Source organism: Mastigoproctus giganteus, chromosome 4, assembly GCF_048544385.1.
Source record: "Mastigoproctus giganteus isolate SK-2022 chromosome 4, ASM4854438v1, whole genome shotgun sequence".
Taxonomy (NCBI): domain Eukaryota; kingdom Metazoa; phylum Arthropoda; class Arachnida; order Uropygi; family Thelyphonidae; genus Mastigoproctus; species Mastigoproctus giganteus.
Genome location: NC_143578.1, coordinates 159,925,308 through 159,952,094, shown reverse-complemented (window position 1 = coordinate 159,952,094; position 26,787 = coordinate 159,925,308). Strand labels below are relative to the sequence as shown.

Sequence of the window (26,787 nt, the reverse complement as noted above, 5' to 3'; positions counted from 1 at the left end):
TTTATACTTTAAGCTCACAACCTTCTCTCTCTCTCTCTGACAGATTTTACTGCTGAATTATACTATCAAAATCAAAAATTAACCTGTGCATCCAACTTGAAAAATATCTGTTTACTCCAGTTGGGAAACTTGTGTGCCATTTATTGATCAATAAATCAGCCAGCTGGTATGTCTTCACTCATTTCTTGATAATTGGCAGCTAGATCTTTCTAAAATAGCCACAACCAGATCCACCACTCCTCCATGGGCTTTCTGTCCTCCAGCATGTGCTCTGCCCCTTCAAGAATGGGGTGAACTACTCTTTCTCAACAGAATATAAAACAGCTTTATGAATCACGAATTGAAAAATATGAATCTTATACTCAGATATACACAGATGGCTCTAAAACAGACCATCATGTCAGTGCTGCTGTCCTCCATAATGTCCATTTGCTTACCTTTAGAGTATAGCATCCTTACTGCTGAACTATGAGCTGTACAAATTGCCTTGGAAACTATAAAATTGCATCAGTTTACTCATAATGTTATTTTTGCTGACTCTCTCAGTGTCACTCTCATTTTACAGCAACCAAAGAAACATAACTACCTACCTGATCATATTCAGGACTGACTGACTGATTTAGCCTTTTAAAATCTGGTCTTCTTTTAAAATACCTTTCAAGCCATCTGACAAAATCAAGAAGAAGGCAACATACTTTTATAATTAGCAGTAGTAGAGACATATGATGCAAGAAAGAAAGCTTATATAGCATCAGCCAAAAAAAAAAAAAAAAAACCCTTCCCACTTCTCCCATCCATTCACTCCAAAGGTTTGTCTAGTTTCGCCTTGAATTTATTTAAGCTGTCAACTTCCACAACGACAGATGAGAGTTTGTTCCAGCAATCAACAACCCGCTGGCTAAAAGCAAATTTCCACACATCTGTTCTACAATTGTCTTTCCCCAATTTGAATTTATATCCCCTCAGGTTTAGATTCTGAGCAAGAGGAAGAATCCCATCAGCATTGAGCTTGTTCAAACCATTCAACTCCTTATATACCTCAGGTGTCTAGTCCCCAGACTCTGCAATTTGCAAAACTTAAGCCTTTCTTGATAACAGCAACCTTCTGTTCCACTCACTAATCTTGTTGCCCTTGTCTGTACTTGTCCAGCAGCCTTACATCTTTCCTAAAATGAGGCCTCCACACCTGTAGGCAGTACACAAGATGTGGCATGACCATTGCCTTATACAAGGAGATAATCACCTCCTTATACCTGCTAACAAAATTCCTATATATCATTGACAAGACTCAGATAGCTACTCTTGCAGGATGTTTGCATGTCTCAGAAAAACTTCATATCTGACTGCAAAATTACCCCCCCAGATCTTTTTCGTTCTCCATTACTTTGAGTGTAGTACTGCACAGTTGGTATGTTACTCTGGGATTACTTCTACTCCTATGCAGCACTGTGCATATGTCAAGGCTAAACTTCAGTTGCCATCTCTCAGCTCATCTGCTCAACTTTTTGAGATCCTGCTGCAGTAGCGTACCATCTTTACTGTCATTAACAAACCTACCAACCTTTGTATTGTCTGCAAACTTGGACATTAAGCCTGATAACTTTCATCAATGTCATTTATAAATACAGAAAACAACAATGGACTCAACACAGTCCCCTGGGGGACTCCACTAATAACATTAGTCCACGAAGAGAAGTGTTCATTGATTACCACTCTCTGTCTTCTACCACTCAACCGTCTCTTTATCCATAGCAGCAACTTTCCCTTAATGCTGTACTGCTCCAACTTGTACAATAGACTTCCATGTGCAACAGTATCAAAAGCTTTCCTAAAATCCAAGTATATGATATCAAAATTATTTTTGCATCCGGTTCCTTTGTGACCACATCATAGTATCCAATCAAATTGGTCAGACAATACTTCCCAGTACTTCTGTAGATTCAACTGAATCTCCAATATTAGGCATCTATCTTCTGCTTGAATTGAAAGGAAAAAGTCAAGATTGCAAGACTAAGAATAGGGCATGCACACCTCACTCACTTTTATCTTATTTCTTTTCTTCTTCAGATCCTGGCCCCAAGTGCCAAGCGATAGTGACAAGCGATTTTCTTACTGTGATTGTAGAGTGCTCTCTAAAGTGATAGTTTTGATTCTTTTCTAGTGTGCGTATTCCTTTGATTACTTGAAGTGATTCTCCGCTTTAAAGATCAAAAGTAAGAACCAAGAAAGGAAATCCACCTTTCTTTTCTTAGTCTTTATATTCATTATTAACCAACTCTACTAATTTAAACAACCGCTTGGTCACTGGTGGCACTGCACCTACCTCCACGTGGCAGGGCTGGTAACCTGGGGGATAAACCAACCGTCAGGGCTAAAAGGAGCAGAGATAGAAATAAATGACTTTCCACGTTTAGAGCTAAAGAGCTCTCAACCAAATGACACTGACCGTGACTTCTCTCTCTCTCAAAGAGAATGAAAAAAGACACTGGCAGACTTGCTCACAGGCTGTCAACACAACCTGTGAGCAAGCGCTCTCCCTTAATCATTCAGAGATGCCTCGAACATGCCGCAGGTTCACCAAAAATGGTGAAACATCTCCAATTTGGAGATTTATTAATAGAGACCACCAATTCTGGACACGCTGAACTACTATTACATCTAACATCCTTGAGTGGAATCCCAGTTCAAATCACACCACATACCACCCTCAATTCTTCAAAGGGAGTGATCACTGAATGGGATCTATTGAACGTTCCTGAAGATGAAATAATCCAGAAACTTAAAGAACAAAAAGTCACTGATGATTGTAACAAAGCAAAGAGAGAGAAAAAAGCGGCATGGAACACCTTCCCCAAATATCCCACCACTGCCAACCATATTAATTTCAAGAGACTGAGAGCCAAAGCTCGTTATATCTGGCTGAAGGCAAAAAAAGACTCGTGGATAAAATTTGCCCCCTCAATCAACAAAGATACTGATACCCGAATAATCTGGGAAAAAATAAAGAAGCTAAATGGTAAATATCATATGTTGTCTTCTCCTATTATTAATTGGAATGGGAAGGAGATCTCATCTGCTGAGGAAATTGCCAATGCCTTAGGAACAGTGTTCTGTGAATTGTCCACTTCAACTGCATATCAGTCGTCTTTTCAAAAAATTAAAGCTGAAGCTTAGAAAAGGAAGCTGAACTTCAAAACTTGAGTCCTTTACCTTATAACCAACCACTCACAATATCTGAACTGGAAGAATCTGTATATACCTCAAGAAATAGTTCTCTTCGTTCTGATGGAATCTACAATATAATGCTTGAACACCTCAATCAGAAATCACTGTTGTCATTGTTAATCTTTTACAATAGGATATTCTTGGAACATATATTCCCCACTTTCTGGCGACATTGTTATGTAATAGCCATACCTAAACCTGGAAAAGGTCATTCGATTCCTAACAACTATAGACCACTTTCTCTAACCAGCTGCCTGAGTAAGACTTTGGAAAAAATGGTTCACCGTTGACTCACCTAGTATCTTGAATCCCAAAACATAATCAATTTGGCTTTCAAAACAATAGATCTTCCCTGGACCTCATGACAAAAGCCGAATCCAGCATAAGAAATGCATTCACCAGAAATCAACATCTCGTCATAATATGCCTCGATTTAGAGAAGGCCTTTGATACCACATGGTGCTACAGTATCCTAAGAGATCTCCATTCTATTCATATGAGAGGCCATTTACCATATTTTATTCAAAGCTTCCTTCGGCACAGATCTTTCCAAGATAGGTACTGGCAGGTTTTATCTCAAACATACATACAAGAAGGAGCCCCACAAGGCTCTGTTCTTAGTGCCACGCTGTTTGCAATACGAATAAACAACATCACAAACACTGTTGATTCTTATCTCTATTCAGATGATTTTACCATATCCTTCCATTCTCAGAATATGAACTATATTGAGAGACATCTACAAATATTCATTAATAACATTGCATTATGGATGGCACAAAATGGATACAAACTGTCAAGCCACAAATCTACAGCCATACATTTCTGCACCAAGACAGAATACATCCTGAACCTGAGTTGCACTTGGCCAATCTTCCTCTACCAATTGTGAACAGTATTTGCCTCCTAAGGCTAATTTGTGATAAGAAGTTAAACTTCCAGGAGCACATCAAATATCTAATAACCACTTGCACAAAGAAAATTAACATACTCCATGTTATCTCCAGTACATCTTGGGCTGCAGTTTGTTATACTCTGCTCCACTTATATAAGTCCCTAATTAGATCTCGGCTAGATTACGGAGCACCTGTTTATAACTCAGCCAGTGAGAGCACCTTGGCCTACCTTGTGCCCATTTTTTTTTTTTTTTATGTAAACCCAAAACATGAGAGGTATTAGAACCTATAGTACTTAGTACCATGCTTGGGTTGGAGGTTGAGAAGACGAAAGAAGATATTTGTTGACATTGGACTTGAACTTCTGTAGATTGTAATTTTCAGGAAATATGTATGAAGGAAGGTTGTTTTCCAGAAAACGGCAGTTGAATGAATAAACGAGGAAGATGAAAAGTTGGTTCTGTGAGTTTGAAGTTGGACAGTAAATAGATGTTGGCTGGTGGCGGCACATGTTTGGACCGTTTTGAAAGAGAAAGCGGGAATTATAGAAGCCAATTCAGAAGAACAGTGCCCATGGAAGTATCTGTAGAAAAGGCATACAGCAGAAATAGTACGTCTGTGAGAGAGTGAGTGGAGAGACTCTGTTAGAGATGAATCATTAATTAACCTAACTGCCCTCTTCTGAATGGAATCAAGAAGCCTGAGAGAGGTTTTGGGGGCACCACCCCAGATGTGGGAACAATATTCCATTTCAGGGTGGATTTGCGATTTATACAGAGTGAGCAGCTGTTTGGAAGAAAGGTAACGCCGAGAGTGAAAGAGAAAACCAAGTTTTTTAGCTGTGGAGGAAGCAATATTTGTAATGTGCTCGTGCCAAGAGAGATTAGAAGTCAGGGTAATCCCCAAAAGAGATATATCATTTTTCCTAGAAATCGAAATGTCACTAAAGATAAGCATAGGAGCAGAAGAATCCTTTTTGCGAGATATAAGACAAGACTGGGTTTTAGAAGGGTTGAAATCAACTAAGTTGTCTTTGCCCCACTGGAGAATTACCTGAAGATCGGTATTTAAGGAATTTGTAGCAGATTTTCGAGAAATCGAAGCTGGTTGAGCAAGACAAGGTTTCTCAAAATGGAAAGTGGAATGCAATGTGCTATCATCGGCAAAACTATGGATAGGATTTCCAGTCAATGGAAGAAGGTCATTAATATACAAGAGGAAAAGAGTGGGGGAAAGAACTGAACCTTGGGGGACACCGGCATTAGTGGAGAAGTTAGAAAACAGAGAGCCATCTACCATCACCCTCAGTGAGCGATCACAGAGAAAACTGGATAACAAATTACTAAAAACAATTTGCAGACCATAAGATGGAAGCTTGTTTAGAAGACCTTTATGCCAAACACGATCAAAAGCCTTTGAGATGTCAAGAGCAATTACTTGTGTTTCACCGAACCTTTCCATTGAATTAGTCCATAAATGGGTAACGTAAGCAAGAATATCACCAGTGGATCGACGCTGACGGAATCCGTACTGGCGATTGTTGATCAGACGGAAGGTTTCTAGGTAGTTTAAGAATTGGCGGTTAATTAATTTCTCCATTACTTTAGAAAGAGTAGGAGTAATTGCAATGGGACGATAATTGGATGGGAGGGATTTGTCACCCTTTTTAGGAACTGGCTGGATATGAGCAAATTTCCAAGCAGAAGGAAATACACCTTTGGAATAAGAAAGTGAAAAAAGGCGGCAAAGAATAGGAGTAAGTTCAGGAGCACAGGTTGTGAGAACAAGTGGAGAAATACCATCGGGACCTGGAGCTTTCTTAGCATCAAGATTCGTCAAAATCCTTCTGACATCCTTTTGACGGAAGACCAAAGGAGGCATTGAATGGAGCGTGTTGGGAATGGTGGGAGGTGTTTAACCAAGATCATTAATACATGGTTTGGAAGAAAAATGGGATGCTAGCAGGTGAGCTTTATTCTTGGCTGAAGTGGCAACAGAACCATCTGGTTTGGACAGAGGTGGGAGCAGAGATGGGCAAATGTTGCGGCCAATGGCTTTGGCAAGAGACCCGAATGCTCAGCTACCATTAGGGCAAGAAGCAAGTTTTCTACTCTTAGCCTGTTCAAACTCTAGTTTGGACTGATTAATAACTGCTTTACAGTTGTTGCGAGCTTTGGTGTAGGCAGAAAATGAAACTGGAGAATTAGAAACAAGCCAATTACGATATGCAACATTCTTCTCTTGAACAGCCTTAGCACATTTATTGGAAAACCAAGGTTTAGATAAAGGACGAGATTTTAAAGTGGAGTGTGGGATAAAGGATTCCATTCCTGCAAGAATAATTTCACTGACACGAACTGAGCAGACGTTGACATCAGAAGTTTTGAAACAGTAATCTGACCAAAGAAAAGAAGTGTCGCAGATCATCCCATTTTGCATTCTTGTAATGCCAAATAACACAAAGTTGGGAATAGCCATGAGATAAAGGATCCACTGGAGAAGAAACAATCACCAAGTTGTGATCTGAAATGCCTAAAGGACCTCTCACTTTGACCGTGTACTTAAAAGGGTTGTTTTTGAGAAAAAGATCAAGCGTATTGGCTGTATGATTAGGATTATCCGGTATTCTTGTAGGTAAATGAACAATCTGTGCAAGGTCATTAGTAATTGCAAAAGCTTCAGCATCTCGACCAGCTGGGTCAGTGTGACTAGAAAACGGAAGCCAGCTGGAGTTGCGAACATTAAAATCACCAAGAAAAATTACCTCACTGTTAGGAAAGTTGGACTGGAGAAAGTCATGTTGCAAAGAGAGGAAGTCAAAGAGCTCCAAGTGATTAGTGGGATTGGGAGAATGGTAGAGACAACAGATGAATTTGACGCAATGAGGTAGAGAGATTTTAAGCCAGAGATGATCAAAGAGAGGAGATTCCAAATTGGCAAGTCTCTGACAGGGAATATCAGAACAGACATATGCACAAGTGCCACTTTTGAGGCGAAAGGAATCATACTGATTCTTCTCTTCCAGATTCACATCCACATTCTTCTCTTAGGATAGCTCTAAGTGCATACAGAACATCAGAAGTTCAAAGTCTTTATGTTGAGGCTCATGAACCTTCACTTAGCATCTTAATCTCCACTTTGCATCTTAACTACTCAGCTAAGATTAAAAGCCTGCTCATCCTGTTTGGCCACTACTGCATGATCCTCTGTGGAAAACTCAGTATACAAATAAACCCAGAACAGTTCGGCCCACTGGTAACAAACTGCAGAATCTATCAGAAAGCTGGAACATTATAAACTTGATAATATTCTCAGATAATCAAAAGATCAGGGTCCCCATTGGACTACCTTTACACTTTATTGTGATAAATACTTTGAGCAATGGGGTAAAGATTCTATAGCAAATATTAATATCCAACAACTACATTTTTCTCGCACACAAAAGTATCTCCACTTTACTAAAATCTACACTGATGGTTCAAAGTAGGTGTATTTGCAGTTGCTGTCTTCCTGAATACCACTGTCTCAGTGTGACTTCCGGCTGAATACAGCAGTTATACTGCAGAGCTCCATGCCATCAAGCTTGCTCTGAAAAAGATCTCACTCTTCCCTCAATAAATAAAAGCATAATACATACTGATTCACAGAGTGCTCTTTTAGCTTTGAAAAGCAGTTCCACACCTTGCAATGCTTTATTAAAGCTCATAAAACATGAGCTGATACGTCTTCGTGAGCATCAGCAAACTGTTGTCTCCTCTTGAATCCCAGGTCACAGTGGTATTCTGAGAAATGAATGTGCAGATGATGCTGAAAAGCATCCCTCCAGTATAACCTCAACAAATGATCTAGTCTCATATTCTGATTACAGACACAATATATAGTGAACATGTATGGAACAGTGCACACTTATGTGGAAAATGCAAACAAATAAGTTATTTGAACCGAAACCTGAACCACAATTATGGACTTCTATCCTTCGAAAAAATAGAAAAGAAGAAATAATCTTAGCCACAACCTGAATAGATCATAATCACCTCACACATCTCTACCTGCTTACAGGAAATGGTCCTCCGCAATGTGCGCACATTTGCACAGTGCGTCGAACATCTTTCAGTATCATTTCAGATCTACAACAACCTCTGTCTCTCAATAGTATCATAGGTAAAGAAGCACATCTCTCTGAATTCTTTCTCTATTTAAAACAAATTCAAATGTATGACCATTTCTAACTGCTCCCCATGTAGTTATCATAAGTGACTCAATTAATTTGGGAGGTGCAATATGGCCTAAGTAGCTCTTGCGCCAGAAAATACCACCACAACAACAACAACAAACAGCATTCTTTTGATCCACTTTCCTGTCTGAATTGTAATGCTCAAGTCACTATCTAGCATATCATAGTTGACTATCCTCTATAGTGGAGTACAGCAAACCACATTCATCAAGGCATGCTGCTCAAATTTCTCATAATTTGAAACAAATTTTAGATCTGGCATAATGCAGATTTCACTTGCCTAAAAAAGCTACAATGCTATGATAGAATGTATGCTAAATCCTACATAATGCACATACTTTTAATGACACATGTTATTTATTACCATTGTTTGGATCATAATGGCCTTTAGCTGCTGTTCTGCTGTAAAACCTCCAATAAGAACAGCAACAACAATTTCATATTCTGAAATAAATATATCTTTATCCGTAGATATAAAATTAAAAATAGAGGTAAAAGTACAAGAACAGTCTTATTCAAGGAAGTCATTTGAGTTTGTCAAAATTATACACCAAATAGAATGTTCTTTGGATGGAAATCAGGTTGTGTACAAACCAGGTTATATACAACTGTACAACATTGCATTAGCTGAAACTTACATGCCAACTTTAATTTTGTTTTAAACTTAATTTTTGTAAATGAGATTAATATATAAGCATATGATTTAATGGAAACTAATAGAAAATGCATTTTCATATAGTTTTCTGAAAAGATTAGATAGAGCTCTTGTTAAAAAGGGTTTTATTACTATTTTCACTTAGAAACTACAGAGAAATCAATATATTTGATCTGATTATGAGCAGCAATCCTTCATCGATTCTTCAGATAAGAGATCCAATAGATCATATTGATATGGGATTTACTTAACTATGTAACTACTGTAATATGAAATCAGAGTTGGTATAAATGAAATCTTGGGATCAAAGGGTTATATTGAGAACAGGGTGTGGTTAATACCAGGACTATACCCTCCTTTTGCTGTTTCTCCTTCCATACCTATCAACATTTCTTATTATTAGCAGTACATATATATTGAACAGTGTTGGAGAGAGAAAGAGAGTATCCTATCTTTGTTTCACCGCCTACCTATTTCTATCTTTCTCATAGGAAGATAGAAATTTCTATCTCTACCTATTTCTGCCTTCCCCATAAGAAGATTGAAATACTAAAGAGCTTTTGCTTTTATAAAGTGAATTCAGTGATCTCAGACAGTTATTAAATTCTATGCCATAGTACCAACTGATGAAGTTACCAAAACAAATTTTAAATGGGAAGCATTCAGGAATGTAATCATAGAATCTACTATTCTTTTATACCAATTAAGAGGTACTGTTGAAGGCTCAAGCTTAAATGAATGTCAGATGTACTGATGAGATCATGGCTGAGAAGAAGAATATGTGGATGCTTATAAATTACACTGGTCAACAAAGTTTTGCTAACATTGGTGAAAGTAAGCATTTTTTGTTAATTTGTATGTGCTCATTACAAATATGACAGTAGAAAGTTTCTATCATGTTGTATTTTTTTAGAAAAATGCAAAAACAGTTTTTAAAAAATGTAAAATAGCTTCAAAATCAATGAAGTTGTCCAACATCGCACTCTGTACCTTTCCAAGTCGAATTTATTGTAACAAAAGAGATATCTGTGTTGTTTAATGGCTAATACCTCTTTAGTTTTATGGCCCTGAGGAGTGACTGCTCTGATTTATATTGCTATAGTTCTTATTATGCGGTAGCATGTTTGGACCCTACTATATTTTAGGCAGCCAGGCTCCTCTGTGAAAGACGACTTGTTTACAAGCTGTCTTTAGCTCTTAAATGTATATTTTTGTGGTTAGTTTCAATTTATAAGATCTAGTGGTAGGTTATGGTGTTTTAAAGTTCTGTTTTGGCCTTGTGAAAACTCATAAAATGGAGTGAAAACAGTGTACGTGCATAAATTTCGCCAAACAGTTTTTGCTATATTTGTGGATAGTTTACAGTGAAGTCGCAATTTCGATCAATCACAGACAAGGTGAAACAAGCTTACTATTTTTAATTTGGTTGTCACATGGGTGATCTGGCGCCTCCGTAGCCAAGTGGGCAGAAGCAGCAGTGCGTAGCACACGCTTCTTGATTAGACCGGGGTTCGAGCCCGTGACCACCAAATACAGAGAATGCGGAAAGGTCAGGGAATAACCACCGCATATCCCCGGAGCAATATGGCCTTAGTTGCTAATGCTCCTAAAAACTCAACAACAACAACATGGGTGATCAGGATAAAAGGTGGGCACTGCATATGTGCTGTATAACATGCTATGTAAATCTGACTGAATGGATGAAGAGGAACAATTCTAAAATGCCTTTTGCTGTTCCAACGATCTGGTGAGAACCAACAAGTTGCCTTGAAGATTGTTATTTCTGCCTCACAAATACTAAGGGGTTTTCAAGGAAAAATAGAGTTAAAATAAAATACCCCAACCTTCCATCCAAAATAAGACCAGTGCCACACACACATACACACCAGAACTCCTTATTCCCATTCCTCCACCTAGTTGTGAAGAAATCACTATTCTGGAAGAAGAGCAAGAGTCACTAGAGCCCATACCTGTCCCCTCATCATCTGACCATCCTAGTTACAATCCTGAAAAATGACAAAACTGCCACACTTAATGGAGCAAAATGAACTTAATGATTTGGTTAGGGATTTAAATCTTTCAAAGCAACAGGCTGAACTATTAGGATCTAGTTTGCAACAGTGGAATTTGCTGAAAAAAACCGCAAGGATTTCTCTGTTTAGAAACCGAAATGAAAAGTTTCCAGATTATTATCAAATGGAAAGTTCTCTTTGTGTCTGCAAAGATGTAAATGGATTGATGGACGAACTGAGGTTTGAATACAATCATGAAGAATGGAGATTATTCATCAGTTCTTCTAAATTCAGTTTTTAAAAGCAGTTTTGCTTCATAATGCTTCAGTTTTGAAGCATTATGAAGCTTCATTTTGCTTCAGTTTTGCTTCATAACATTAAACTGTCTGTCCCAGTGGCTTTGAAAGAAACCTATGATAGCATGTCATTGCTATTAAATGCTTTAAACTACAAGAAATATTGTTGGAAAATCTGTGGTGATTTAAAGGCAAACTCTTTATTGCTTGGACTACAGGGTGGTTTCACTGAGTATTGTTGTTTCCTGTGTTTTTGGGATAATTCAGCAGTAGAACATCATTATATTGTGAAAGAATGGCCCATCAGAGAAGAATACGTTCCTGGGAAACTCAACATTAAATGCATGCCTTTAGTGAAACCTGAAATGGTACTTCTCCCACCTTGGTGCATTGTTGGGTCTCATAAAAAATTTTGTAAAACCTCTGGATAAAAATAATGAAGGTTTTGAGTACTTAAAAAGCCAGAGTCCCAAAATTAGTGATGCAAAGTTATAGAAGGGTATATTCATAGGCCCACAAATTAGACAACTTTTAAAGGATGAAATCGTTGAAACTAAACTTAATGCCACTGAATTAGTTGTGTGGAAATCCTTCAGAGCTGTTGTTAGTGGGTTTTTAGGGAATAAAAAAAGTAGAGAACTATAAAGAGTTGAAAAAAAATTGTATAACTATCAAAAGGATGCCGAATGTCGCTGAAGATGCACTTCTTTCCAGACAACTTAGGATCTGTCAGTGACAAGCATGGGGAACGATTCCATCAAGATATCCACACTATGGAACAGAGGTATCAAGGATAATGGGATCCAGCAATGATGGGCTACTATTGCTGGTTTCTGATAAGGCAGGACCATTCTGCTCATAAGAGGAAAAAGTAACTGTAAGTAGTACGATTTACTATTTTTGCCTCCACTTTTGAGGGTTAATTGCTTACTTAAATCAAAATAGGTGTTTATAAAGTTTAATTATGTTATTTTTTATCCATTTGGAATGCAATTAATTTACATGAAAAGTAGTCAAGTATATTGAGATAAGTAAAAAATTCACAATTTTTGTGAAAAAGGAGCACAAAGCCATAACATGAAAACGTGACATGTTACAAACTTTTTGCTGTCATTTTCATTTTCAGCACATGCGATTTAGTCAAAATCAATTGATTTCATTCATGTTATCAAAAAAAAATTAATTGTTGGCTACTGTTATTAGGTGAAACAGAAGTGTGCAGCAGATATAAACTAGTCTCGTCAAGACACAATAGAGGTTAGGCAAGCTGAGGAGATTTCAAGAGGTCTCTGGCAGAGAATGCAATGAACAGCAGCAAATAGCTGCTATTCCTCCTTATCCCTGCTTTTCTAGCAAGGATAAGGAAGTGATTATCTCCTTGTATAATGCAATGGTCAGGCCACACTTAGGTACTATGTACAGGTCTGGAAACCTCATTTTTGGAAGGATGTAGAGCTGCTGGAACGAGTACAGAGAAGGGCAAGAAGATTAGTGAATGGAACAAAGGGCTCTTATGAAGAAAGGCTTAAGGTCTGCAAATTAGTGTCTGGAGACTAGGCACCTGTAAGGTGAGCTGATTGAGATGTATAAGGCTTTGAATGGTTAGAGTAAGCATCAATGCTGACGAGATTCTTCATCTCATCATCAGCCATTTTCAATCCACTGCAGGATGAAGGCCTCTCCAGCAACTTTCCAGTTCCTTCCGTTTTGAGCACTGGCCATCCATTTACTACCCACAAACTCATGAATTTCACATATCCATCTCCGCCTTTGTCTTCCAGGTTTTCTTCTAGCTCCTCTTGGGTACCATTCTGTTATTTTCTTAGTCCATCTATCATCATGTCTTTGAGCTAGGTGTCCTGCCCAAGACCATTTTAGCTCTTTAGTTTTGATAAGAATGTTCTTTACTTGAGTTTGCTGCCGAATCCATGTGTTTCTCTTCTTATCTAACAGTCTGATTCCCAATATAATTTGTTCCTTTCTTTGCTGTGTAGTTCTCAGCTTCTCTTCCATTCTTTTGGTGAGTGCCCAAGTTTCGCTTCCATAAGTCATAGTGGGGAGTATACATTGGTTCATTATTTTACGTTTCAGACAAACTGGGATATTGCTCTTCAGTATGTGACTATATTTCTTGAATGCTATCTATCCAAAATTTATTCTTCTCTTGACTTCCAGCCATTTATCATTATTACAGGTAATAACTTGTCCCAGATAAGTATATGACTCCACCTTTTCAATTACTGTTCCTTCAATCATTTCCCTTTCTGTGGCATACTTGTTCATCATTACTTTTGTTTTAGCCATATTCATATTTAGTCCAAAATCCTTACTAACTGTGCATAACCGATTAAGATTTTCCTCTAATTCTTTGGGATCGTGGCTTATGACCACAATGTCATCTGCAAATCGTAAATGGTTCAGATACTGTCCATTCACATTGACTCCTTTCTGCGACCAGTCTAATCTTCTGAAAGCTTCCTCAAGGGCAGCAGTAAACAGCTTCGGAGATATTGTGTCTCCTTGTCGAACTCCTTTCTCGATTTTAAATTTCCTACTCTCTTTGTCTAGTCTAATAAAATAGGTAGCACTCTCGTATATTTTCTTCAAAATCATAATATATGGGGTATCTATGCCTTGTCTTTCCAGTGCCCGAAACATTACCGTATGCTGTATGAAGTCAAATGCCTTTTCATAATCCACAAATGCCAAGCATAATGGTGTTTTATATTCATTTGCTTTCTCCATTAGTGTGATATTACGTGAAGGTGATCCATAGTTGAGAATCCTGTCCTAAAGCCAGCTTGCTCTTTCGGTTGATTCTCATCAAGTATTCTTTCTAATCTGTTAGTAATGACCCTTGTGAACAACTTGTAGATGTGGGATAACAAACTAATTGGTCTATAATTTCCAATTTCTGATTTATGTCCCTTCTTATGCAGCAAAACTATGATTGCATTATTCCACTGCTTAGGCATCACACCTTTTCTAATGCACTTTGTGAAGAGCTTTGCCAGTTTTTGTGTTATGTCTCTTCCTCCCAATTTAAACAGCTCTACAGTAACTTCATCTTCCCCCGGGGCTTTCTGATTCTTCATTTTCTTCAATGCATGTTCTACCTCATCAGGAAGAATATCGGGTATGTTGTATGTGTTGCTATTTTGCAATCCATCTTCCCCACTGCTGGCATCATTCCCTCGCTCCTTGTATAATTCTCTATAGTAGCCTTCTGCTATTTGAATTATGCCTTCTCTGCTATTTATAAGTACACCATTGCTATTCTTCAGTTTCAGTATCATTTGTCTTTCTGTAGTACTGTTCATGGCTGCTGATTTAAGTCCTTTGTTTTCCTTCAATGCTTGTTCTACTTTTCTTGTGTTACATTTTCTTGTGTCCTCTCTGAGTCTCTTTCTAATGGCTTTGCATAAAGCCATTAGAAAGTCCTTGTCAGTGTTTATCTTGCTCCTCATTTTTTGCCTTTGGTTCATCATGACAAGTGTTTCTTGACTAATTTTTTCTTCTTTGGATTTCTTTTTCCCTATAGGTTTTTTGGGCTTCTTCACTTTCAGAAAGTTGTAATATTTCTCGTCGATATCTTGGTCCTGAGCAGTCTGCAGAAGCTCAAACTTGTTCTTAAGTTCCAGTACATACTGCTTTTTCTCCTCTTCTGTTATCTCAAAGACCTTTGTATTATTTACTCGAGTTAGTTTTTTCCTTTCCTTTCCTACATCCATATCGTGTACATCTTACCATTCTGTGATCACTTCCAACATTTACCTTATTCAGGATGGTAACATCATTCACAATATCACTTCTGTTAGTGAGTATGAAGTCCATTTCATTAGTTGTTAATCCATTTGGACTCTTCCATGTCCACTTTCTGTTCACCCTTCCTCTAGCCCAGGTTAATTGCCTGAGGGGACATAAATTCAGATTGAGGAGAGACAGTTGTAGAATAGATGTGTGGAAATTTGCTTTTAGCCAGTGGGTGCTTGATTGCTGGAATAAATTTCCATCTGTCATTATAGAAGTTGACAGCTAGCTTAAATAAATTCAAGGCAGAACTAGACAAACATTTAGAGCGAATGGATGGGTGAAATGAGAATGTTTTTTTTTTTTTTTTTTTTTTTTTTGCTGATGCTGTATAAGCTTGGTTTCTTGGATCATATGCCTCTACTAATGCTAAATAATTCTTTACTTATGTAAACTTTAGAGGGAAGGAGTTGAATAACATTGGTCCACCAGATATGAATGGTTTAAGTGTTGAGTAAACCTGCTCAGGTTGCAGACAAAAGGAATATGTATGCCAGAAATTTATTGGTTTAACAAGGAAAGTAGAAGAGAAATTGTTGAGGCTAAATGTACAAATGGCAAAGTGAGGTGGATGGAATCTATCATGTTATATTAAGGGAGGCAGCAAAAGTGGACTGCAAAACTTTAGCTATAATTGTCAGAGCATGCTTGAATTTGGGGGAAGTCCCTATGGACTGGAGATATGAGATGTGTGAATGCTAAACCCACTTCACTAAGGAGGATCAAAGGATGACATAAGTAATTACAGACCTGTTAGCTTGACTTCTGTTCCAGGGAAAATAATGGAGTCACTGGTTACAGAAGTAACAGAGCCAGCCATTTAGACAGGAATACATTTACATTTTACTGCAGTCACAGCATGAATTTCTTAAGGTAGGTCTGATCTGATTAGATACAGTAACATGGGGACAATGAAGCAGGATGCAAAAAATAATTTTGAAGTCATACTTCAGTTTCATTAAGTCTTTGATAGTGTTGTTTATAAAAGATTGCTATGCAAACTGGAAAAGCATAGTGTTAAAGGCAAATTACTGCTATGCGTAAAAGGATCTTAGTGGGAGAAGATAAGAGAGTTGTTATCAACGGTCATTGCTCTTCTTCGATGAATGTTATTAATGGAGTTCCTTACGGTACAGTAATTGACCCACCATTGTTTTCTAAATTTATTAATGATATTGATCAAGGTATATATCAGGCCTAATATATAAATTTGCAAATATATGAAGATTGGCAAGTTGGTTAATGATAGTAAGCAGGGAATGCTACTGCAGGCAGATAGATAAATGAGACCAGAGTGGCATTAAAGGCGAATAAAGAGATTGTTGAATGGTAGAAGGGAGTTATTAATGCGTGCTGCTCTTCTTGAACAAATGTTAGTGGAGTCATATCTCCTGCATTTGTATCCTTTGCTCATCATGTCACGTCTATATTATGGTGCAATAGTCTGACTTGCTAGGAAAACTATACTTACAAGACTGAATACATTACAGCACAGTGCTCTTCTCACTACTCTTGGGGCTTTTCAAGCATTCCCTGTCCAAAGTCTCTATTTAGAGACAAACGAACCACCACTCCACCTCAGAAAGAAAATGTTATTCTTACCTATGCAGCCAGACTTAAAAGCCTTGCATATCATCCGAATCAACTGCTACTTTTCAATCCTGAGAGGATAACTTTCTATAACAAACTCACTGAAAATAGACCAACTGGTATTAGACTACAAGAGTTGATGCACTGCTGGAATTTTCATTTTGAAAACATGTTGAAAGAAACTGAAATACCTGATCCGCCTTGGTCTGCAAACCCAGCTTACTGTGACACCTATTTCCAACAATGGGAGAGGGGGGGATGTCCCTGGAAAACTGTTACATGAAACAACTGCACGAAATGCATGCTGCTAGCAATGCACAGAGCTGCTTGATATATAATGATGGCTCAAAATCAAATGCCGCTGTAGGTGCTGCGGCAGTCTTTCCCTCATTCACAGTATCTGTATCTCTCCTGGCTGAATCTAGCAGTTATACTGCAGAACTCTATGCAATCCATCTAGCTATAGACAATATCAATATCTGCCTCAACACTAATAGTTTAATATATACAGACTCCATGAGTGCGCTATTCGCAGTAAGTAACAGTTTCTCAACCCCCACATCACATAGTAAAATAAATCCAGTCTCATCTAAATCATTTGAGGAATAGGAATCATGCTGTAAGTTTCTGTTGGATTCCAGGGCATGCTGGCATCACAATTAACCAGGCAGCTAAGCACCCAAACAGCAGCGCACCTCCATCTTACCAAGTACCCTATATAGATATCCTAAAACATAGCCGACGTATCTGTAGGGACCAGTGATTAAATATTTGGGAAACACATGCGAACAATAAATTATTTGAAATTAAACATTGAACCACAAATATGGAGCTCCAGCTTGAGGAAAAACAGGCATGAAAAAGTAATACTGGCAAGATTGTGCATAGGGCACACACTTGACCCATCTGTTCCTGCTCATGGGCAAAGACCCTCTTATATGCACACATTGTTCATCACAACTTACAGTTTGAAATATTCTGTTAGGCTGTTCGTATTATTCCCATATCAGAAATACTACCTTCCTCTCTCTCTCTCTCTCTCTCTCTCTCTCTCTCTCTCTCTCTCTCTCTCTCTCTCTCTCTCTCTGACAAAAATGCAATGACCTTTATCACTAACCCACCTATTGGGAAAATGCCAATCTGGATGAGCATTTTGCTTATCTTAAACAAATTAGACTTTATGAATATATCTAATATCAAATAAGGCAAATTCCGGCACCATACCAAATATTTGAATAGGCACATTTTGGCCTCAGCTGCCCTTCTGCTGCTAAACCTCTACACCACCACTACCACCACCATCCAAGGTTCAGTGCCGGGTCCACCGTTGTGTTTGAAATTTATTAATAATATTAATGAAAGTATATCAGGCCTATTGTCTAAGTTTGCATTGATAAGAAGGGTGACAGGGTGGTTAATGGCAGTAATCAGGGTATGCTACTCCAGCAATAACTAGACAAATCTGGCAGATTGGCTAAGTGGCAAATGAAGTTTAAAATTACAAGGTACTTCACATGAGTAGCAGTAATCCCAGATTAACCTACCAATATTTGGTACCACACTCGGGTATGAAGAATAAAAAAGCTCTGCGGATATTTATTTAGTCAGATATAAAGTTCTGTGAGCAGTGCCAACAGGCTGTCAGGACAGACCATGTGGTTTTGTCAATTATTCCATTCCTGGTGGTGGTGGTGGTGGTGGTTCCTGTATTTTAAGTCTTGTGAGGTCATCTAATTCTTGAATAATGAGGAGATCAGGAATATTCTCACCCTTCGTATTTTCTCTTAACATGCTAGTACAAATAATAATCTAGTTTATTTTTAAAAAAATTTACACCAAGTTGAGTTTCCCTCCCACTTATTCCAATTAGTGTTGGACAGATTGAAGTCACCCATAATAAGACATTCACGCTTGCTTGCCTATTTCATCTACATATAGAGATTTTTGTCATGCTCTTCATGATCTTCTGGTCTGTAGAATACTCCCACTCTTATTATACCTTTGCATACAACTAATTTACACCACACAAATTCTGTGCTGGCAGTCATAGCTTCAGACTCTTTTCACAATCCGGCTGCTTTAGATCTTTAAACCAAAGACGTTTTCTGAGCCATCTCCCAGTTTCCCCAACGTAGCAGCTAGTGCAGTCACGGCAAGAGATGCGGTAGGAACCAGTGTTTTCACTTTAGAGATGAGGAGGATCGTAACTTTCTGCCTGGGAGTTGTACGCATTTTATCCCATATGATTTTAGGACCCTAGAAACCTGTTGTGATAGGTTTGGGTAGTATGGGATAAAGGCACTCGCAGTTGAGTCATTACCTTGGATGTTCCTGTTGGTCGCTACTTGGTCATTTGTCTGTAGGTCACACCTGTCAAGAGTACTGGTGGGATAGCCACACCTCGCAAGATCCGTCTTGACTTTAGCGATCTCGTTGAGCCTCTCATCTACAGAACTAATGGGTCCAGGCACATGTTAACAAGGTTTGTGTAGTGGCAAGAAGATGGCTGCACGCGTGTGCTGACCTTAAGTTGGTAAATTGGCCAGCACACATTGATTTACAATAGACCACTGTCTTCAAGCGCATGCCCACACATCCGACAAGCTTGATGGTGAATTTTATGAACGGTGACAGAATTGAGGTGTTCACTAAGAGTCGGTCACCCGAATTTCTGGGGGATAACCACAAACACATCATCCACGTAGCAACAGGTAATGGGATCTGGTACATTCGTAAATGCACGACCCTCTAATTCTTCCATTGGGATATTTGCCGTGACTGAACTAACTGGGGAACCCATGACTGTGCCGTGCACCTGTTGGTAAATGGAGTTGTCGAACATAATTGTGCCACCTGTTAAGCACAATCTGAGGGCAGTGGAGATATCGCCTGGTGTTAGTTCGGTCCTGCTGCCAAGGATTTGGTCATTATCCAAGAGTTCCTTTGCACATGTGATGGCAAGTTCCACTGGGATGGAGGTGAAAAGTGACAATAAAGTGACAAAAGTGACAAATGAAATCAAATCATGGCATCAAAGGAGCCCTGAGACAAACTTCGCTAATTCATAACTCGGTGAGCCACAACAGGAGACAATGGGTCTTAACGGTATATCTTCTTTGTGAACCTTCGGTAGTCCGTAGAATTGTGGAATCTGGAAGCCAGAAGCATGGAGGTGACTACGTGTGGATTCTTATTTTCTTCTGTTTAAACCAACTATTGACCGAGGATGTTTACTTTTGACTCCCATCGTTCCAAGGCTTCGATGGGCGGAAGGGTTGGTAAACAGAAGTTTCCTGCAGGAGCAGCAGGGTTTTCGTTTAATATTCTGTACGATTCAATACGACTGTTTGATGTCCTTTATCTGCCGGTAGGATGACAATGGATGAGTCTTGTTTCAATGCTTTAAGTGCAGAAATTTGTTTGCTGTTGAGAATGGAAGAAGCAGGGCGAGCATGATGCAAAATTGCTGCGGTTTTTAGGTGAATTGTGTGTGCCACTTCTTCGGGGAAGTGTGTTAAACACGCTTCTATGCCTTAAGCAATATCAGTGATTGGTGGGTTTCTTGGGAGAACAGCAAATTTCATACCCAGAGTCAACAGATCTACTTGTTCTGTAGGTAACTGTTTGTTGCTTAAGTTCAATACAAATTGTGTGCAATTTGTGGAAGCGCTACTATGCCGAATGACGAGATTCACAGGACTTGCCAACTAAACCAGCGAACTTGCATTTTTGTCGTGTGCAGCAGTGTTCAGATTCTCTGACAGCTTGAGAGCACAAGATATGGATTATATCGGTGTAAACAGGATCAGGAACTAAACTTCTAAGCTCGACTAGCAGGGCTGCTTTACTGGTTGAAGCATTTTGTAAGTCTCGATGAAGGCAGCTGATCCAAATGTTCTATGTCCGCTAAGCCATACGCTTAGTGGACATATAACACTCAGCCATTGCCAAACACTTCTGGTCAACCCACCACGATATTGACCCACACTGTGATGTCGTGATTGTAAATAGGTCCTATTACCGGCAACGTGCCTGGTTGGAGTCGTTGAATATCACATGCTCTAATACCTCAGTCAACAGGAGCAGTGGATGTCGTGTCCTCCCTATCATTGAAGCAATGATTTTAATGAATGACAAACATTGGTAACATTCACATACACCACAGGCTTCAACATCCAACAATTAACCATCACACACACACAGTTCATATACATGGTGGCAATACATCCCCTCATGTTCCACACTCTTAACTGTCAGTTTGACTGGTGAAGGTTAACAAACTAACCGAAAGCTTTTGTATGTATTTAATTTGATATATGTTTATTTTCCAATTAAACTTGTCATTATTTATTCTGTCTCCATGTTGCTATGTGTCATGCAAATAATTCACAATAATAACAAAAAAAAACATTTTTGGAATTCTCAAATATTGTATAGGAAACAGGTGTCTAACCTGCTGAAACCAGTCCCTCAGCATAACCAGATAAGAATGTTAATTAACAGTGCCATCAAAAAAAATGACTAAAAACGTGTATATTTGATATTGCTGTCCACATCATGATGATGTAGATTTTAGTGTTAGTTGTAACAAACAATTACAGAAAGAAAGTTGTGAAGTCTTTTTGAATTTGTCTAGTTCTTCCTTAAAATTCAAACTTCCTACTTCCACAATATCAGAAAGAATTTTTTTCAACAATCAGTACCTGCTGGCTTGAGGAAAATTTCTGCCATGCAACCAATTCTTCCTCGATTTAAATTTGTCTGAGCAAGCTGAAGGATGCCATTGGAAGGAACTCAGTTCATTTTAAGTCTTAAACACCGACCAGGCTAGGTGGGTGAGTAAAGTGCCTGCCGGGTCACGGGTTTGAATCCTGCCTCAGGCTTGGATCAGCATAGTGCAAAAACCTTGGGAGGTGCATTATGGCCACAGAAGCCGATGCGCCAACAACTAACAAAAAAAAAAAAAAAAAAAGTCTTAAACACCTCAATCAGATCTCTTCGAAAGTGCTTGTTTTTCAGATACTGAAATTTGCAGAACTGAAGTCTTTCTTGATAAGAGTACCAAGAGAGAGACTTGGTATTCTTACTTTTGTTTCATTCACTATTATCATGCTCTCCTCTCTGCACCCATTCCAGTAGATCCACACCCTTCTTAAAATGTGACTTCCAGACTTCTATGCAGTACTCAAGATATGGCCTAATCTTATACAGTAGATTAATCACTGCATCCCTTCTGGAAAAATTTCCATATATCACTGACAAAATCCCATGAGCTCGTCTGGCACATGGTCTGCACTGCTTAGATTAGCATTAGCATGGGGGCACATAATGCAAGAAAGCAAGCTTATATAGCATCAGCGGGAAAAAACACACACAACACCCTTCTCATTTCACCCATCCACTTGCTCCAAATGTTTGTCTAGTTCTGCCTTGAATCTGTTTAAGCTATCAACTTCTACAATGAGAGATGGAAGTTTGTTCCCACAATCAACCACCCGTTGGCTAAAGCCAAACTTCTGCACATCTATCATACAACTGTCTCCTCAATTTGAATTTACGCCTCTCAGGCAAAAATTATTCTGAGCAAGAGGAAGAATCCCATCGGCATTGAGCATGCTCAAATCATTCAAGGCTTTATACACCTCAGTCAGATCACCTCGCAGGTGCCTATTCTCCAAACACTGTAATTTGCAAAACTTAAGCCTTTCTTCATAAGAACAACCCTTTGTTCCATTCACTAATCTTGTTGCCCTTCTCCGTGCTCGTTCCAACAACTCTACATCCTTCTTAAAATGTGGCCTGACCTTATACAAGGAGATAATCACCTCCTTATCCCTGCCAGAAAAATTCTTGTATATCATTGACACTATGAGCTACTCTTGCAGACCGTCTGCACTGCTCAGAAAACTTCATATCTGCCTGCACAATTACCCCCAGGTCCTTTTCACTCTACCACTGTCAGTGTAGTACCACACAGTTGATTAGTTAAAAAGGTAAAGTGCAGCCATTATCAACCCACTCCAGGATGGAAGCCTCCTCAACAATTTAATGCTGAGGGAAATAGACCATAATCTGCCACGCTGGTCCAGTGCGGGTTGGCAGATCGACCGTATTCAGCAGTCAGGGGCTTGAACCCCGGTCTACTCAAAGAGCGTGCGCTACTGCACTCCCGCTCCTGACCACTCGGCTATGGTTGATTAGTTACGCTGGGGTTACTGCTTTCCATATGCAGTACTTTACATTTGTCAATGTTAAAATTCAGTTGCCACCTCTCAGCCAATCTACTCAACTTTTCTAGATCCTGTTGCAGCAGTGTACTGTCATTAGTGTCATTAACTACCCTGCCGACCTTCGTATCGTCTGCAAACTTGGACATTAAGCCTGAAATACCATCATCAATATCATTAATGAATACAGAAAACAACAATGGACCCAACACTGAACCCTAAGGGACTCCACTAATAACATTAGTCCACGAAGAGCAGTCAGACATTATTTCATGTCTGACTGCACATTTATTCCTATGTGTTTTTCATTCTACACTACCTTCAGTGTGGTAACACATAACTGCTATTATTCTGGGTTACTGCTACCCATATGCAATACCTTACATTTATCAGTGTTAAATTTTAATTGTCACCTCTCTACTGATCTGCTTAGTTTTTCTAGATTTTGTTTCAGTAACATTCCCTGATAATTGTTATTAACCACCCTGTCAACTTTTGTATCATCTGCATACTTAGACTTTTTGCCTGATATGTCTTCATGTCGACCGGGCTAGCCGGGTGGGTAAAGTGCCTGCCTAGCAACCCAAAGGTCGCGGGTTTGATTCCCGCCTTGGGCTTGGATCAAAGTACTGCAACAACCTTGGGAGGTGCATTATGGCCACAGAAGCCAACGCACCAACTACCAAAAAAAAAAAAAAAAAAACATGTCTTCATCACTATCATTAGTGAATATTGAAAACAACAGTGGACCTAGTATTGAACCCCCAGAGGACTCTACGTATAACATTGGTCTAAGAAGAGCAGTGTCCGTTGATAACCATTCTTTGCTTTTTCCCACCGAACTATCAATTATCCATAGCAGTAACTTGTCCCTAATTCCGCATTGCCCCAATTTATACTGCAGTATTTTATGTGGTACAGTATCAAAAAGTTTTTCAGAATTCGAAGTGTGTGTGTGTAATGTCAAAATTATTTTTTGAATCCACTTCCTTTGTTATTGCATCATGATGTTCAATCACATTGGTCAGACAAGGTCACCCCTTAACACATCCATGCTGTGATTGCATTCCTGTCTACAACCTTAACCAGCCACCCCATTATTTTCCCTGGAACAGGAGTCAAGCTAACAGGTCTGTAACCACCCTTTGAAATCTCTCCAACCGTTATGAATAAGAGACATTTGCACACCTGCAGGCTATAGGGACCTCCTCTGAATCTTAAGATTGTGCTCGTAATTGCGGCCAATGGCCTGATTACATCTTTTTCTGTTTTTTCTTAATATAATTGGATAGATCCCTTCAGCTCTGGATGCCTTGTTCACTTTTAGCTTTAGCAGTTTCTCTTCCACTTTTTCACATTTATCAAAAAATTGTCTCTCTTGCTGTTATATTCTAATCTTTCTGTTAAGATGGATTAGATTTACTCCATAGGCAACCCCTCTATAACATGGTACTCCTACAACTCGGTTTTGCTCTAACATGATTAATAAATTGCGGGAATCCTCACACAACACTGTACTTATACGACATGGTTTTGCTCTAACACGATTAATAAATTGCGGAAATCCTTGCACAACACTGTACTTATATGACATGGTTTTGCTCTAACACGGTTTGGGAATTGCAGAAAATAGAGCATAACACTGTATTTTCGAGCTTTTTTGCTGGGAAATCCCTGCTGTTGACTCGCTAGTCATTATCACCTTCATGATATTTTTTTAAAGCACATTTCTGGAGGTCACTCACATAAAACAATAAAAACAATTTGCACTTTCGCTTTATTGGTCTTTTCTGTTAGTGTAATCAATTATAAATGGGTAGTAAACTCGATCTCCTTGCATTTGCTATGGTACTGATAGCTGGAATTGTGTTGGTTTTAATGTTGTTATGGTGAAATATGTTTCCCCTTCCATGAAATATTCAATCATATAAACACATAAATAAATCTTCTGAAACTCATTACTCCGTATTTCACTTGTGTATCATATTTGTTGCAACTTGTGCACGCAGTGCTCTTTGTTATCATTTTTACTGTTTTGAATTTTACAACAAAAATAAAAAAAAAAATCACTGAACAGAAATATCAATTATTTAGTATGTACATATTACAGTACAAATTAATTAAGCTATGTATGTAAGCGTAAATCTATTTTTATTTTGCTAACTGGAAAATATTCCAATTTTCATGTATCATTTAAAGCGGGGATACACTGTATTTTGTTGGGAGATCCCTAGGTTCTGTGCTATTGAACTTGTGCTCTTGTTTGAGACCATGAAAAATAATTGTGACTTCGAAAGGTGCAGTTCGTGACTTTTAAAGAGAGCAGAAGGTATACGAAATCTAGATGCTGCAGAAGAGATTGTGCTTAGCAGTGATGAAGAGGAAGAAAATTAAATGAACATTCATTATCTGACATATAAGTATCACAGTTTATAAGGTAAGACGTTTGTTCAGTTATTACTATTTAAGTTACTACTATTATAAAAATAAAGTTACAATATTAAGTTATTACTACTATAAAAGTTAAGTTTCCGATAGTTTAAAAAAAAAAGAAAAGGTATATTTTTGTTAGCTTTTAGAATGTAACTCCTCCCCCCCTTTCATACTGGTTCTTAGTCCCATGTAACACTGTTTCACATTACACAAGATTTTGTATTAACCAAACAACAGTGTTATAAGAGGGTTACCTTGTATTTCTGTTATGTACTGTGTTAAACTGAACATTCTTCTGATAGTCAGACCTTAGCATGTTATGAGTGTATCTCAAAATGGCATGAGTGAAGAAAGAGTCCCATGAAAATTATGGCAAACTCTAGTAGCAAACTACCTTGCTGTTAAGATTTATTGGTGTAAATCAAGTAGGAAACTTGTTTTCTTTTCCTGTTAAACACTTATTGATATAAATCGCCTTGTTCAACAATCACACTTGAACCTATGATTTTTATGATCTGTTACTCAGTCATTAATTGTATTCTCTATTATGATATATGAATTTAATTTTATGACTCTTACATGTGAATTATTTAAATCACCAAAACAAACTGTTTGATTTGCTATCAGGGCTTTTCTTTGTTTCTTCAGATGGCCGTTTGAAAATTTCTGTGAGGTATTTGACTTTTTAATATGAATTGCAGCATTACACCAATAGCACAGGATATTCCTTTAGGCATTTATAAATATTAAATTTTATGCTGTAGACCAGTGAATGTACAAATTACCAAAAAGGACCACATTTATTTACCATTGGGATTTCTTCATTTAGCATGTCTTCAAACAGCTGTACTATGCAAACATTTCTGTCCAGCAGCTGGTTATATTGGCTGCCAGCAACCAATTCACAATGAAAAAATAAACATAAGCTTCTACATATTGTAGAGCTTATTCTTTCATTTAATATTTCAATCAGATTAGTGCGTTAAGGTAGATCTTCCCAACTGGTATGCTGCCTGAGATTTAATTTTATAAAATTTTCATAGTTATAAAAAATCAAATCCAATTTGTAAAACAGTTAAATTTTATTGGTTTGTAATTTTATTATATGAAAAGATATGAGCCTAATTGGAATGAATTGTTGCATCGCTAACCAGGTATAGCTGAATGTGATTTCCACCAATCACTGATTTTAGTTTATAAGCACTTCAATTTGACCTTTGTTGGAAATATAAAAATCATGTTTTCTTTGTTTTTTTTTCTTATCTTTGATAAAAATCCATTTTTTTATATGAAAATCAAGTTCGATATCACCATTTAAACGGGGAAAAAAATGAGATTTTACTTACTTTAGTCATGATTTGTTTTGGCTATTGCTTTTTTTTTTTTTTAATTATTTTGGACCAGCTATC

The 26,787-nt window shown here is 38.2% G+C and overlaps 1 protein-coding gene across 3 annotated transcripts in view; it reads left to right on the top strand.

Annotated features, from left to right (window-relative positions):
• LOC150087144 (death domain-associated protein 6-like) overlaps window positions 1–26,787 on the top strand; it is a 226,337-nt gene that overhangs the window by 176,296 nt on the left and 23,254 nt on the right. The window contains exon 7 of one of the 3 annotated variants that reach the window (XR_016546873.1): window positions 12,033–12,195. The exons of the other annotated variants lie outside the window; for them this stretch is intronic. The gene's annotated coding sequence lies outside the window, so the exon portion shown is untranslated. The remainder of the gene's footprint in view (window positions 1–12,032; window positions 12,196–26,787) is intronic. 3 annotated transcript variants of the gene reach the window in all.